Source organism: Berghia stephanieae, chromosome 7 (assembly GCF_034508935.2).
Source record: "Berghia stephanieae isolate SIO BIC M18660-M18661 chromosome 7, UCSD_Bste_1.3, whole genome shotgun sequence".
In the NCBI taxonomy this organism is placed as follows: Eukaryota; Metazoa; Mollusca; class Gastropoda; order Nudibranchia; family Aeolidiidae; genus Berghia; species Berghia stephanieae.
The window spans coordinates 38,541,618-38,555,629 of NC_088366.1; the positions used below are offsets into that span (position 1 = coordinate 38,541,618).

At 35.9% G+C, this 14,012-nt stretch overlaps 1 protein-coding gene across 4 annotated transcripts in view; it reads right to left on the reverse strand.

Annotated features, from left to right (window-relative positions):
• LOC144977198 (putative tRNA N6-adenosine threonylcarbamoyltransferase) overlaps window positions 1-14,012 on the reverse strand; it is a 162,863-nt gene that overhangs the window by 131,808 nt on the left and 17,043 nt on the right. The gene's annotated exons all lie outside the window — the stretch shown is intronic.

The window sequence follows — 14,012 nt, forward strand, 5'->3', positions numbered from 1 at the left end:
CAGACCTTCCCATGGTCTTGATATAAATAGTCTTTTTACACAATATGCAGTATGTTTCAAGATTGCTGCTAGTATTTTTTAACCAGTCTTTGAAAGCCGGATATTTGGTCCAGAACTCCTGGAATGTCCCACCAGACATGATGATTTAGCAGTTAACTTAACATAGCATAATCAGTGATGATAATAATAATTTATCAAAAAGTAGGAAAGTTTCTCGGTTTCTCAAACACAAGCTAAATGTAAAAATAACAGGAACGTTTTGTATTATGTAATATATTACTACTAGTGTAAATCATTCTTATCATTAGACATAAATTTACTTTTTGTAAACATTTTATGAATTGTCCTTTTCACATAACATTTTTAAGGCCTACAATAATATTCAAATAAAAGGTCAGAAAGTGTTTTCTTTTGATTTTTACTTTATAAAGCAGGCTACAATATCTTTGTTACAGAAATCTAGTGGTTATGCAGCTTATATATACAACCAAAGAATTTCTCAAATTTCAAACCAGAGTCCAAAGCAAAAAAAAGAAAAAAGAGGAGTAAACTTCGCCAATCACCATTGCTTTATTGTATCTCTGTATAACCAGATTATCTAATGTATGGTTGCGAAAGAAATATATATATACATATATATATATATATATATATATATATATATATATATATATATATATATATATATATATATATATATATATATATAATATATATAGAGAGAGAGAGAGAGAGAGAGAGAGAGAGAGAGAGAGAAAGAAGGGGGGGTGGGGGAGGACTTCTCTACCAGAATAATTTATGAATTGACCCTATTAATTCTAAGTTAAAAAAAAAAAAAGAGAGAGGGGGAGGGAGAGAGGGGGAGGGAGAGAGAGAGAGAGAGAGAGAGAGAGAGAGAGAGAGAGAGAGAGAGAGAGAGAGAGAGAGAGAGAGAGAGAGAGAGAGAGAGAGAGAGAGAGAGATTAAAAAGGCAATAGGCAACTACATCAGAGAAAAAAAATCAAGACCCGTTTATCCCTCCCCTTCAACCATCATTAATCAAAGAAGGGGTGTAGGGCATGAGAGGGAGGAGTAGTACCTCACGGTGAAAGGCAGTCACGCTTCTTAGTGATCCTGAGAAATGGCTTAGTAACTTATTTGGTCTCCACCTCTTGTGTCTAACTCGTATATGGCTCCAAGTAACCGATGTGCACTCAGTGGCCACACCCCGGGTAACGGTTTTGACTGACCGGCTAAACTATATGAGGGAACCCAAAGGCTCTGCCGGAGGGTAAGGAGTCGTCTATCCTTTATGTGCATGTAGACTGCTATGGCGGAGATTGCAGATGATCCAGCAACATGGACAATGGACTTGAAGGCGTTACAGCAAGGTGTATGGCACACGTGGAGCGCGTCAAAGACGTTAAATGATTGCGGTCGGCCATCGTAGAAAGGATTGGGGCCCTACTATGTATTATCCCATTGTATTGAAATGAATCATGCCACGTAAAGTTTATAGAAGTTATACAGGTACCCTTAAGCCCCCTGCGGGTGTGATACCTGTTGTAAATATTAACAGGGAAGAGACAATCTCTTCAGGAGTAGTACAAACGAGGATGACGACGTCAATCTAAAGCCTGCGGGAGGATTGGAGTCCGATAATGTATGTATGAAATATGCAGGAAATGTCTACGCATTGGAACATGGAATGTCCGGACATTATATACACTAGGTAAACTGGACAACTTGATTAAGGAGACGGATGAGATGAAGGTGGACATCCTAGGAGTGTCTGAGCACAGATGGACAGAAGAGGGTACTGTAAAAAGAGATTTTTTTTTTTTTTTTTTGTTTGTTTGTTGCTTTAGGTCTCTTCCAACACAATTGAGGTTATATGAGAGACCGCTGAAACAAAAAAACAAGCAATCTAACAAAAAGAGTACAAATGTCAATCAAAAGCATAACCTAAAGATATCATAAGCTAAATTATAAATAACCAAGAACAAACAGGCAGAGGATTTACAGGAAAAAAAATATCCCCTGTCAAAAATACAATCACAAACCAAAGAAGCAGGATAGGCTAGTAAAGAGAAGAAGAAACGACATCACTATCGGATCGTACACCCATGCGAACATCATAGGTATATGATTCAAGGGTGATGCTCCCATCCAACCACCCGCGTAAAAAGAGACACTCACACATTTATCTATTCTGGAGGTAGTGAACATCAACATGGTGTGGGTGTGCTGGTGAAATCTAACATTTTCAAATATATTATAGGTATATATGCTGTAAGTTCCAGAAACATGATGATAAAATTGAGAGCCAGACCTTTTGACATGTCAATCATCCAGACATATGCACCCACAAGTGATTATTCGGATGAGGACATTGAAATATACTACGAAGAATTACAAAGTATGTTGAAACACGTAAAATCAAGGGATGTGTTAATTGTCATGGGTGACCTAAATGCTAAAATTGGGAAAGGGAAAGAGAGTGATGTGGTTGGCCAATATGGACTTGGGGTTAGAAATGAGCATGGAGACAGACTAGTTCAATTCTGCATTGAAAATGAGCTGATTGTTACCAACACCTTTTTCCAGAAACCAAAGAGAAAATTATACACAAGGAAAAGCCCAGGGGACTGGTGTAGAAATCAAATAGATCACATTATGATCAGGAAAAGGTTTCGCAACAGTGTAAAATCATGCCAAACATACCCGGGAGCTGATATCAATTCTGACCATAACCCACTTATTGCAAAGCTAACGTTAAAGCTAAAGAAAATTGAAAAACCAAAGATATTAGAAAAATTGGACATCGATCGTCTAAAATGGTCATCAGAATTGCAGGAGAAATATAATGTCTCTGTTTCGAACAAATATGATGAACTACTTATTGAATCACAAGAACAATTCTCACAAGCAAATGAAATTGAAGAAATTGATATAAAATGGAACATATTCAAAGACAGCATAAAATTCGGTAATAAGGATATTCCAAAGAAGGAGAAAAGAACAAGAAAGCAATGGATGACACCAGAAATTTTGGATCTCATGTCAGAACGTAAACAAATGAAGAACAAACCAGAGTATGAAGCGCTGAATAAGAAAATCCAACACAAATGTCGCATAGCAAAAGAAAATTGGCTTAACCACAAATGCAGGATGATCGAAATACTTGGCCTAGATGGAAAAGCAGCCCACGAGGAAATAAGACAAATTTCGGGCAAAAAACGCACCACTAACAACAATAACTGTATTAAAGACAAGAATGGTAAAATATTATTTGAGAAAGAGGATATAAAGGAAAGATGGTGTCAATACATTGGCGAGTTATTTGATGATGACAGGCCCCAAATACCTTTGCCAAGCAACACTGACGGTCCTCCAATACTCGCATGTGAGATAGAAAATACATTGAAAAATATGAAAGATGGCAAGGCTGAGGGTGAAGATGGCATTGTAACAGAAATGCTAAAAATTTTGAAAGAATTCTCAATTGTGAAACTAACAGATCTCTTTAATAGTATTTACAATACAGGCTATATTCCAGACGAACTTGCCAAATCGGTTTACATCACGCTACCGAAAAAACCAAAGGCGACAACTTGCAGTGATTTCCGCACAATAAGTCTGATGCCCCATGTAACTAAATTATTATTGAAGATCATCCTAGAAAGAATCAGGTCTACCATCGATAATGAAGTTGGCGATGTACAGTTTGGCTTTAGAAAAAATAATGGGACAAGAGAAGCAATTTTCTGTTTAAATAATATCACACAAAAATACCTTGATCATCAAAAAGAAATCTATGCATTCTTTATCGATTACACAAAAGCATTTGATAGGGTACAGCATGGAGAATTAATGACATGTCTGGAAAAGGCAGGCATTGATGTCAAAAATATATGGCTAATCACAAATCTATATTGGCATCAAAAAGCAGCCATCAGGATTCAGGGCGATCTGTCACCTTTCACGCCAATTAAAAGAGGAGTTTGTCAAGGATGTATCCTCTCTCCATATCTATTTAACCTGTACACAGAGTTTATCTTCCGTAAAACCGAGCACATTCCAGGTATTGTTATTGGAGGTAGGAGGATAAATAATCTGAGATATGCAGATGATACAGTATTGTTGGCATCGAACGAGACAAATCTATGGATCCTTGCAAATCAAGTAAACCTGAACAGTACAGCAAAGGGTCTAGATATGAATGTTCAAAAGACGAAAGTAATGGTCAGGTCAAAGAAGCCTGAAAAAATCGCAAAAGTCCAAATTAATAATCAAAACTTTGAACAAGTAGATTCTTTTAAATATTTTGGACAGACAATGACCAACAACGGAAAGAATGAGCTGGAAGTGAAAAACAGGATTGCTATAGCTAAGTCGAGGTTCAGCCAACTGAATAACATTTTAACTTTGCAACAAACGCAGATGAAAACGAGAATAAGAATACTCAAATGTTATGTCCACTCAGCACTTCCCTACGGCTCAGAAACATGGACCTTGAACAAACAAATAGAGAAAAGAATTGAGGCCTTTGAAATGTGGACTTTCCGTCGCCTTGGAAAAATCAGTTGGAAAGAAAAGAAAACAAATCAAGAAGTCTGTGACATCCTTGATATCAGACCGACCCTAATGAAAGTGATAAAACTATTTTGGACACCTAAGACGCCATCAAACTGTCAACAAGGACATTCTTGAGGGTAGAGTTGAGGGGAAAAGAGGAAGAGGCAGGCCAGCAAGAACTTGGATAGATGATGTGAGGACATGGACAGGATTGTCGGCAGACGAATGCAGTCAGCAAGCCGTCAACAGGGAAGATTGGCGTGTCATTTCAAGTCGACCTCAACCCATGAGATGACACTGGAAGAAGAAGAATCAAAGAATACCACTGGTCTTCTGTATCAACTGTGACATCTGGCGCCATTCTGTCTGGCCCGACGTCATAAAGACGGGACCGTCACCAAATTTCACGAGACTGAGCACAGGTGTCAAAATATGACATAAGACATTATGGTGATTTTGTGGTTTTGAGGAAAATGTTTGACACGACAAATTTGAGAAATTCCCAAAATCCCGGAATTCCGCGGAAGATTATCATCACTGCTTAATAAGTGATAAGACACCAAACTTCACATTTATGACCACACCCGATTTGAAAGTTCCCGACTCAGACAAGAAAAATAAAGACTGTCTTTTATTTTCAAGACCGTTTTTTCCCGATCTTGAGGAAATTTTAAAATTCAAGACCATTTCCCGACTTCTCGACCGAGTGAACCTGGGCAATCTGATGGGGGTTGACATGTGAAGCATGGCGTTGGTGGTAAGAGATGATGATGTGCGATGATGTTGATGTACCAACCAGTTGTAAGTTTTGAGATTTTTAAAAAATCGGAGAGCGGGCTTCAATTCAATAGATGACATTTTGCAACTGTAGCAAGATATTTTCCATTATGTTATCTAATGATCCATGTTATAAATGAGAGCCATTCCACGTCAAATGGACCAAATTTTCTAAAATTTGATTTCCTCAAACTTGGCTCAATTGAAGATACTTATGGGACATGAAGAAATCAAAATATGATGAGTATTGCATTACGTTAAGACTCACTGTTCGAAAAATTGTAGCATCAGACCCATATTTTTGTTATATTATGTTGGACCATATGTCATTTATTGAGATACATATCATCAATGATCTATTAAAGTCATGAAAATTTTTTTGGAAAAAAGTCATTTTTCTGCCATACTGCCCACGGAGCCATTTTTCAAGGGCAGATAACTCCAAAACTTGAAAAAAAAATAGTTTTCCTTTCTATACTTGTAAAAGTTGTACAGGATTTACCAAATTTGGGAGATTTCACTTGATTAACAAAGAAGTTATAGTCCCTCAAATATGGACCCGCAAGCAAATTTGATTTTGACACCTTTTGGAGAGCAAATTTTCAAAAATTTCAAATATCCATATTCTGAAATGAAAATTTGGCTTTCTTCCTGTCTCATTGGTATCTTCAATAGAGCCAAGTTTGAGGCAAATAAAAAGGGGCGTGGTTCCCACCCTTGGTCCACTTGAAGTGGAATGGCCCATGATCATTATATTATAGTTTTAAAACCAAAATTCAGTAATTTTCGTTATTATAAAGGGAAATACTCCCTTTCTGTTTAAGCTTATTAGCGATACAGCTTTTAATTGAAGGCTTCATTGTCAAAGATGTTAGGTCTATTTAATTTCCTCTTAAAATTGTCTATTTAACAAGAAATAAAAGCTTACAAATCCTTAAAAAGGTATGAAAAAATAATAGCATTTTACTAACTGAAATTATAATTATAGTACAAAACGTGATGAAACACAACAGTTGATGTATGACATGTATGTAGTCATTGCATCAAATCAGGCCTGTAAATCGTCTTTTCCAAAATTGTCTGGAACTTTATTTTAACCATCAGTGAGCTCAGCAGAAATTGATAATAGTAGAGACATGTCAAACATTCTGTTAGATTGAATAACAGTCAGAGTCAAATCAGTATAACACCACAGGCATACCACAGCAGATCATTTAATTTTTGGGAAATCACTGCCATATGGACGCTTCAGTCTATAAAAAGTTAACATTCACTTGTGCATAAAAGGAGAACTTGAACTTACATTATATTACTTATTCAACATGCAAAAATAAGAGTAATTGATATGGATTTCAATGACCCTAAACATTGACCCCTATCTATATGACACTATAAAGTCGGCATTTCCTGAGACAACCACACAAAAGCAGTATACATCTTCAAACAATAATGCCTAACATTCATAAAAAATGTAATTTTGACTTGAATCGTAAGGGATTTTTGATTTAAGTATAGAAAAAAGTCATCAAGCCATTGAAAAGTTGGCTTTCAAATGTGCCCAAAACTACATAATATTTAAATCAGTTAAATGCTTTAAAAAAATAAGATTAATAAAATTTTCGTCTAATGGTTTATATTTTATTCCTGATATATTGGACATATTCATGGCATGGAATCTGTGGAGAGAAAATGAAGATCTCACCAAGTCATGCCAAATAAGAATTTTACAATAAAAATATTCATATCTTTAAAGATTTTACTGCCTGGACAACAAAACTTGGCATGTGTCAAGATCAGCATTTTTACTTTACAATGATGCTTGTTTCAATCATTTTCTGCCGATGGGAATTAAATTATTAATATGCAAATTACAACAAATTAATTTCATTGATAGCCCAAAAACCACTAAATTGACACCTCTCTTATGAGCAGCCTTAAGAAGATACATTATTATCAACCATGGCAAATGATGAAAGAAACCATTGCTTTGCTTGTGGTGAGGGAACAATTTTCATATTCATGTTAGCAACTGAGCAATACCATGAAATATTGCAGCAATTAATTACCATCAGCAGCATCACAGATTTCCCCTGACCGCTACCTGTTCTACCCATGGGCTGACCTCACTAATGGGGTCGAGTTGACCTAGCACTAAAATACCCCTGAGAGGGGAAAATGCCACGCAGTGTATAGACAACAAAATGTGACATTATTGTTTGTTAGAACAGTAATCACAAAGCGTTGATTGCTTTCTATTCTGTGTGAGCTCTTTATAAACGTTTGTCTCCAATCTGTGTGTGACTGCTGTAGTGATTTTGTCATCGAATGAATGAACATATGTGATACTAAAAAAAAACTATTGTAAAGCACCTCTGAGCACTATTTGTGGATACTGGTGCTATATCAAATAATAATAATAAAAATAATAAAAATAATCTCGCCAATGTAGATCATCTTGCCAAGCGTTCTCCTTGGATGAAGTGGCGTAATTTATTTACTATGTTAAGTTTTTCAGTGTTTGTCAGGGGTGGTGTGCCACATTCCGCTGACTCATCTTCATTATCTAGACATTATCTTTTATGTGGCTGAACGGAATCCAGTGATTCCTGAGATGTCAGTTTATCACTGTTGGGTATATTGATGTCAATTGTAACGAATAGATTGAATGCTTTAGCTGAAAAGTTGTGTGGAATGGGAACAGTGTCGTTGATTTCATATGGCTGTTGGTTGTCAGTCCAATCAAGGTGTAGCGATTAAATAGAAAAAATTCCGTTATTTGGGAATGTGTAGAGTATAAGCGGAGTGTGCGATTGACCGATGTGCGATTAAGCGGAGTGAACTGTACTACTAGGAAAAACAAAAACCCTAGAACCTTTATTACGACCTAACTATAACTAGAACTAGTAGAAAAGAAAACCCTCGAGTCTCCATCAACCCTAAGGCAATACAATAGAAAAAGACATTTAGAGAAAAAACAAATCCCAAGGACCACTGCTCTGCACTACCTTATAATGTACTTCAACGACAATGGTGGCGGAGAACCAAAACAATGTTATATTTTTAATATTAGGAAATTTTAAACTTGTACCAATCAATCAAGGTTTGCCCTACAAATGTTACTAAAAACTGAATAAATAAATTTTATAAACGACATCTGACAAAAGATCCATGATTATAATAACAAGTGAATCTACCTCGTGAGGACGGTCTCCTAAGGCCGCTTCAGCGATCTACAAATGTTGCAGACATGTTGCAGAATCGTTTAGTTTTTGTTCCTGTATTTCTTCTTTGTCTTAAGGAGAACGCAGCTCATTGATCTTTTTTCTTGCAGACAAAGTAAAGGAATTCAGATGGCAGCAAACAAAACTCAACCTAAGACATCCGTTTGGATTCCAAATTAAACATTCCTTTTTACATAAAAAATTCGGGAGAGAGAGAGAGACGAACAATCATAAATTACAAAGGAATAGTGATTCGAGAATTGTATGTTGGAACTCGTTACAAAGAAATATAGCAAATTATGTCAAATTGATGTGTGACAAGATGTGTGAATATAAGACACACCGAGAATGTGTGTTAAAGCAACTGACGCGGCTACCAATGTCGGAGCCAACATGATAACGCGAGAGGTAACAGACAACAATCGTGAAACGAATCCCCTTGTATGCAGGGAGGGAGGGAGGGAGAGGGAGAGGGAGCACAGCCGTTTATTACACTAGAAATCTTTCACTTTAGTTTACTACCGCCTCACCCCCAATGGGAACGACCCACCGTCGATGACGGGGAGACCACCATGTGGTTACGTCATAACAGATGTCCAGAACGTGAGAACTGGCCTATATTTATCCCTGCCGGTAGAATGCACCGCTTGGATTTCATTGTCAGTCAGGCTATAGGACAGATTTCGTAAAATCGTTCATTTTTACACTGCAATTGCTGACCATACACTTCTTCTACATTTTTCTATTTTATATGGATATAACGGCCACATTTTCATCTTCAAGACGCAATTATTTTCATTGATATCAAGAAATGGTGAGTATAGTTTATTCTCTCTTGAAAAATGTATATTTTTCTATTTAAAATTAACCTGAAAAATATTTTTAATTGTTTAAAAAATTCAAATTGATGTTATCTGAGTTTGTTACCCTAACACATGGTAGTAAATATAAGAGTAATAATCTACTTTTAATATAGTATTTATTTCACCGATTTGTAATGACAGGTTTCTGCACAATGAATGTGTAAACACACCTTGTCTAATTCTTTGTTGGCTAACAAAATAGTCCCGTATTCAGACAAACTCCAGAGACATAAGAACACGAGTCAAATGGTGATGATAACGTTGTTGTTGTTGTTATTTTATGGTGATGATGATGATGATGTTGATGATGATAGCGCAGTAATAGTAGTAATCATAGCAGCAGTAGTAGTTGTAGTAGTAGTAGTAGTAGTAGTAGTAGTAGTAGTAGTAGTAGTACACACACACACACACACGAGAGAGAGAGAGAGAGAGAGAGAGAGAGAGCGTGTGTGTGTGTGTGTGTGTGTGTGTGTGTGTGTGTGTGTATAAAACTCATGTACGCACATTTTTAGCACGGACCGATTTCTATTGCATTGAACTTTGAACCTATAACTTTCACACCGATTTGCCATTCCGTCTTCACGATTCGCACCTTCCCTCGATATTCTTCTACATCGCCCGTTGATACAGTCAACGGGCGTGAGAAAAGAGGGTAGATAGATATATTATGACATCATCATAAAGCGATGTAATCAAAGGTGGCGGATGATTGTGTAACATCAAAAGCCCGGTGGACTGCGCTACAAGGCCGAACATTCGAGGGGATATGTGATTTGAGAGGGAGGGGCTTATTTGACTTTGACGATGACCGACTGGTGGACGATTGAAATTATAAATGTCCTTTTTCAGCAGCCAATTGGAAATGGGTAATTGTAAACATCTGATTGGCACTCCATGGATAGAAAGCAGTTTGGATGTCATGGGATGAAATTGCTGGAGAGGTGGAGTAGATTTGAAATGAATTGAAAGTAATTTGGGGCGTTGTCTGGGTGTCAAATAAGACTCTCGCAGACCGGTGATAAATCAATTTTTTCGCCGCAAATGCTACAGTAAACTTCTTTCTCTATCTTATTTTTGCTAAAAATATTTCAGAGTGGGTATATATAGGCGGATTCCATTTTGAATAACAGGCATTTAGAACTATATTTTAAAGGAAAATTATTACGTTATTATTATTAGCAGGCATCTAGGCGATCACTATCGTATTATTACTAACAATCAATATTATTATTCTAACTCGTATTATTACAATTCTTCTTCTTCTTATTATTATCATTCTAGGCGATCACTATCGTATTATTACTAACAATCAATATTATTATTATAACTCGTATTATTACAATTCTTCTTCTTATTATTATTATCATTATCATCATCATCATCATCATCATCATCATCATCATCATCATCATCATCATCATCACCAATATCAATAATAACTATTGATTTTTTTCTTTACTCAGTAAATGGTCATACTGAAAACAAGCATTGTCTCAATGCAAATGGACTCTGTCGAATAAGCTGTGAAAGGGCTCAAATGAGATATGTGGTTAAAAAACATTTCCTGCAAACTGCTCCAGAATTAGCAAGTAAAGTTCCACCGGTGAAAAAAAAAGAAAACAGAACGTTGGTTGATTAATTAGATGCTGTTTCTGTGACATGTAACAATCAACTGTTCCTTAAAATCATCGTGAGGTTTTACGTATGTTAATAAAAAGTATAAAAATATGTTAAGATCTATACATTGTTCAGAGGAATACTTATAACTTATTTTAACCTATGATTGTCAATTTATTTTAAAATAACAGTTCATTTTGATTATCTGATCATTAATCCTCCCCCCTTCCCGCCCTTTTCAATGCGTTAATCACGATTTTTTATTGTCAAAAAATGGATATTATTTATTTTTTACTATTATTATTATTATTATTATTATTATTATTATTATTATTATTATTAATAATAATAATAATAATAATGATAATAATAATATTGTTATTATTACAGTGGTGATCAAGAGTAAGATACATACACTGATATTTTATGATTATTACTAGTATTAGTATTACATCGATATCACGTGTTTCAACTGATTCACAATTATCATTTCTGTTATCCACGATGCTTCGGTTGTTCAATAAGCAGACCATTTTCAACAAATTTCCATAAATAGTATTAGCTATCTGGTCGGCGTCCTTTTTTTTGTCGCAGCACTGGAGAGAGAGAGAGAGAGAGAGAGAGAGAGAGGAGAGAGAGAGAGAGAGAGAGAGAGAGAGAGAGAGAGAGAGAGAGAGAGAGAGAGAGAGAGAGAGAGTAAGTGTGTGTGTGTGTGTGTGTTGTTGTACATAAAACTAATTTATGCAACGTTTTACCACGAAATAATTTTCATTTTACCACCTCAGTTTGATCTCTCATCAGTTCTCTCTGACAATTGAACTTTGAACCTATAACTTTAACACAGCTACGTCATTCCATCTTCACGATTCGCACCTCATCGCGATATTCTTTTATGTTGACTCGTGGTACAGTCAAAGGGGTTGAGAGAAGAAGATAGATATTGAGTGACATCATCAAAAGCGATGTGATCAAAGCTGGCGGATGGTTGTGTAACATCAAAGACCAGTGACTGGTCTACAAGGCCTATCATATTCGTGGTATGTGTGATTTGAGTAGGTGGAGCTTTCTTGGCTTTGCTCATGACAGACTGGTGGACAATTGAAATTAGAATTGTCCTTATTCAGCAGCCAATTGGAAATGGGCAATTGTAAAAAGCTGATTGGACGCTCCATGAAAAGAAAGCAGTTTGAGGGACATGGAAGGAAAGTGCCGGAGAGCGTGGAGTGGGGAGGAGTAAATTATATTGAATGAATGATAGTAATTTGGGGCGTTGGGAAGTTAAATAAAACTCTCGGAGGCGATGAGTCAATTCTTTGGCCGCAAATGATTCAGTAAAATTCTTTATTCTTTCTTTCTTTCTATTTTTAATTCCTTTCTGTCAGGGGGACATATAGGCGAATTCCATTTATTTTTAAACGGGCATTTCGAAAGCTATTTTAAAGAGAAATTATTGCGTTTTTCCAAAATTAGCAGGCGTTTAGGTGATAGCCACTATCTTATTTTCATGAAAATGATCATCATCATCATCATCATTATTATTATTATTATTATTATTATTATTATTATTATATAGTTTAGATCTATGCAAACGTCAAAGGAATGCATATTACATATCTTTTCCTAAGAATTGTCAATTGCCATTACTAAAACCAGTTCGTTTTGATCATTTGATCAACAAATCCCTACAATTCGGTGATCACGCATTTTTTTTTATTGCTGTCAAAAAAGGATATTGCTGTACAGGTGAGCGGATATCTCAACAATGCTTCATTACAAAACGACTTTGATTATATATTTCTACTCTGTAAATATTGATGATTATTGCAGTATTTCTCATTTATTTGTATAAACTCAGATAACTATGTAATTTTTGATTATATCGTTTGAAGTAATTAAAATTTCTGACCCATTTTTATGGTTATTTCCTATAAAATCTAATCCCAAATGATCTACTAAAATTATATCAAATAAAAGTATGTAAATCACTAGTTATGACTCTAAAATATCTTATTGCAACATCTAATAGCAGCTTTACTACGCTACTTTGAACTTGAGAAAAAAATCATCAAAATAGGAAAAATTACTCAGTCTCCCTTTCGGCACAGGCCGTGACTCACCATCTGTTATGAACTAGCGTCCGGCAAAATTTACTGTCGAACTAAAGTGAAAGCAGTAAACGGCTATGAGAGAGAGAGAGAGAGAGAGAGAGAGAGAGAGAGAGAGAGAGAGAGAGAGAGAGAGAGAGAGAGAGAGAGAGAGGGAGGGAGGGAGGGAGGAGGGAGGGAGGGAGAGAGGGGGAGAGAGAGAGAGAGAGAGAGAGAGAGAGAGAGAGAGAGAGAGAGAGAGAGAGAGAGAGAGAGAGAGAGAGAGAGAGAGAGCGCTTCGATACACGTCGTAAATATAGTACTGGCCATATGCTTCAGTATCGTCATGCACAGTTTAACCATGGGTGAAAGTTAACGTTGAAGCCGGTTTGCCTGAAAAAGATGCTAATTTATTTTTGTTGCGATTTACGACTCGCCGGTTGAGTGCCAAACTTCCCAGAGTGAAAAGTAAATTAATTCTATGACCCGAAATGTGTTTTTTTTTTTTAAAGCCAAAAAAAAAAAAAAAAAGAAAAAAGTATTTAGTCTGCATGATTGAAAACAAAATTTATATAGAAGCTAACACCAAACCCAAAGCAAATGATCTTCGGTTGTATTATAAAGGGAAATAACCCATTTATGTTTATGTTTATTGGCAATACAGTCCTTGATTGAAGGCTTCATTGTCAAAGATGTTGGTTCTATTTTATTTTCACTTGACAATTTATTTAACAAGAATTAGAAGCTTAAATAAGATCTGAGACCATCGGAAGTATAAAATAAGCTTATAGGCATAATTCAACGCAAATCTTCAAAAGTGGTGTGAAAGGTCAAAGTGAAAATCAGCGTTTAATAACCAACTGAAAAGAGAACTATAGTACAAAATGTGACTC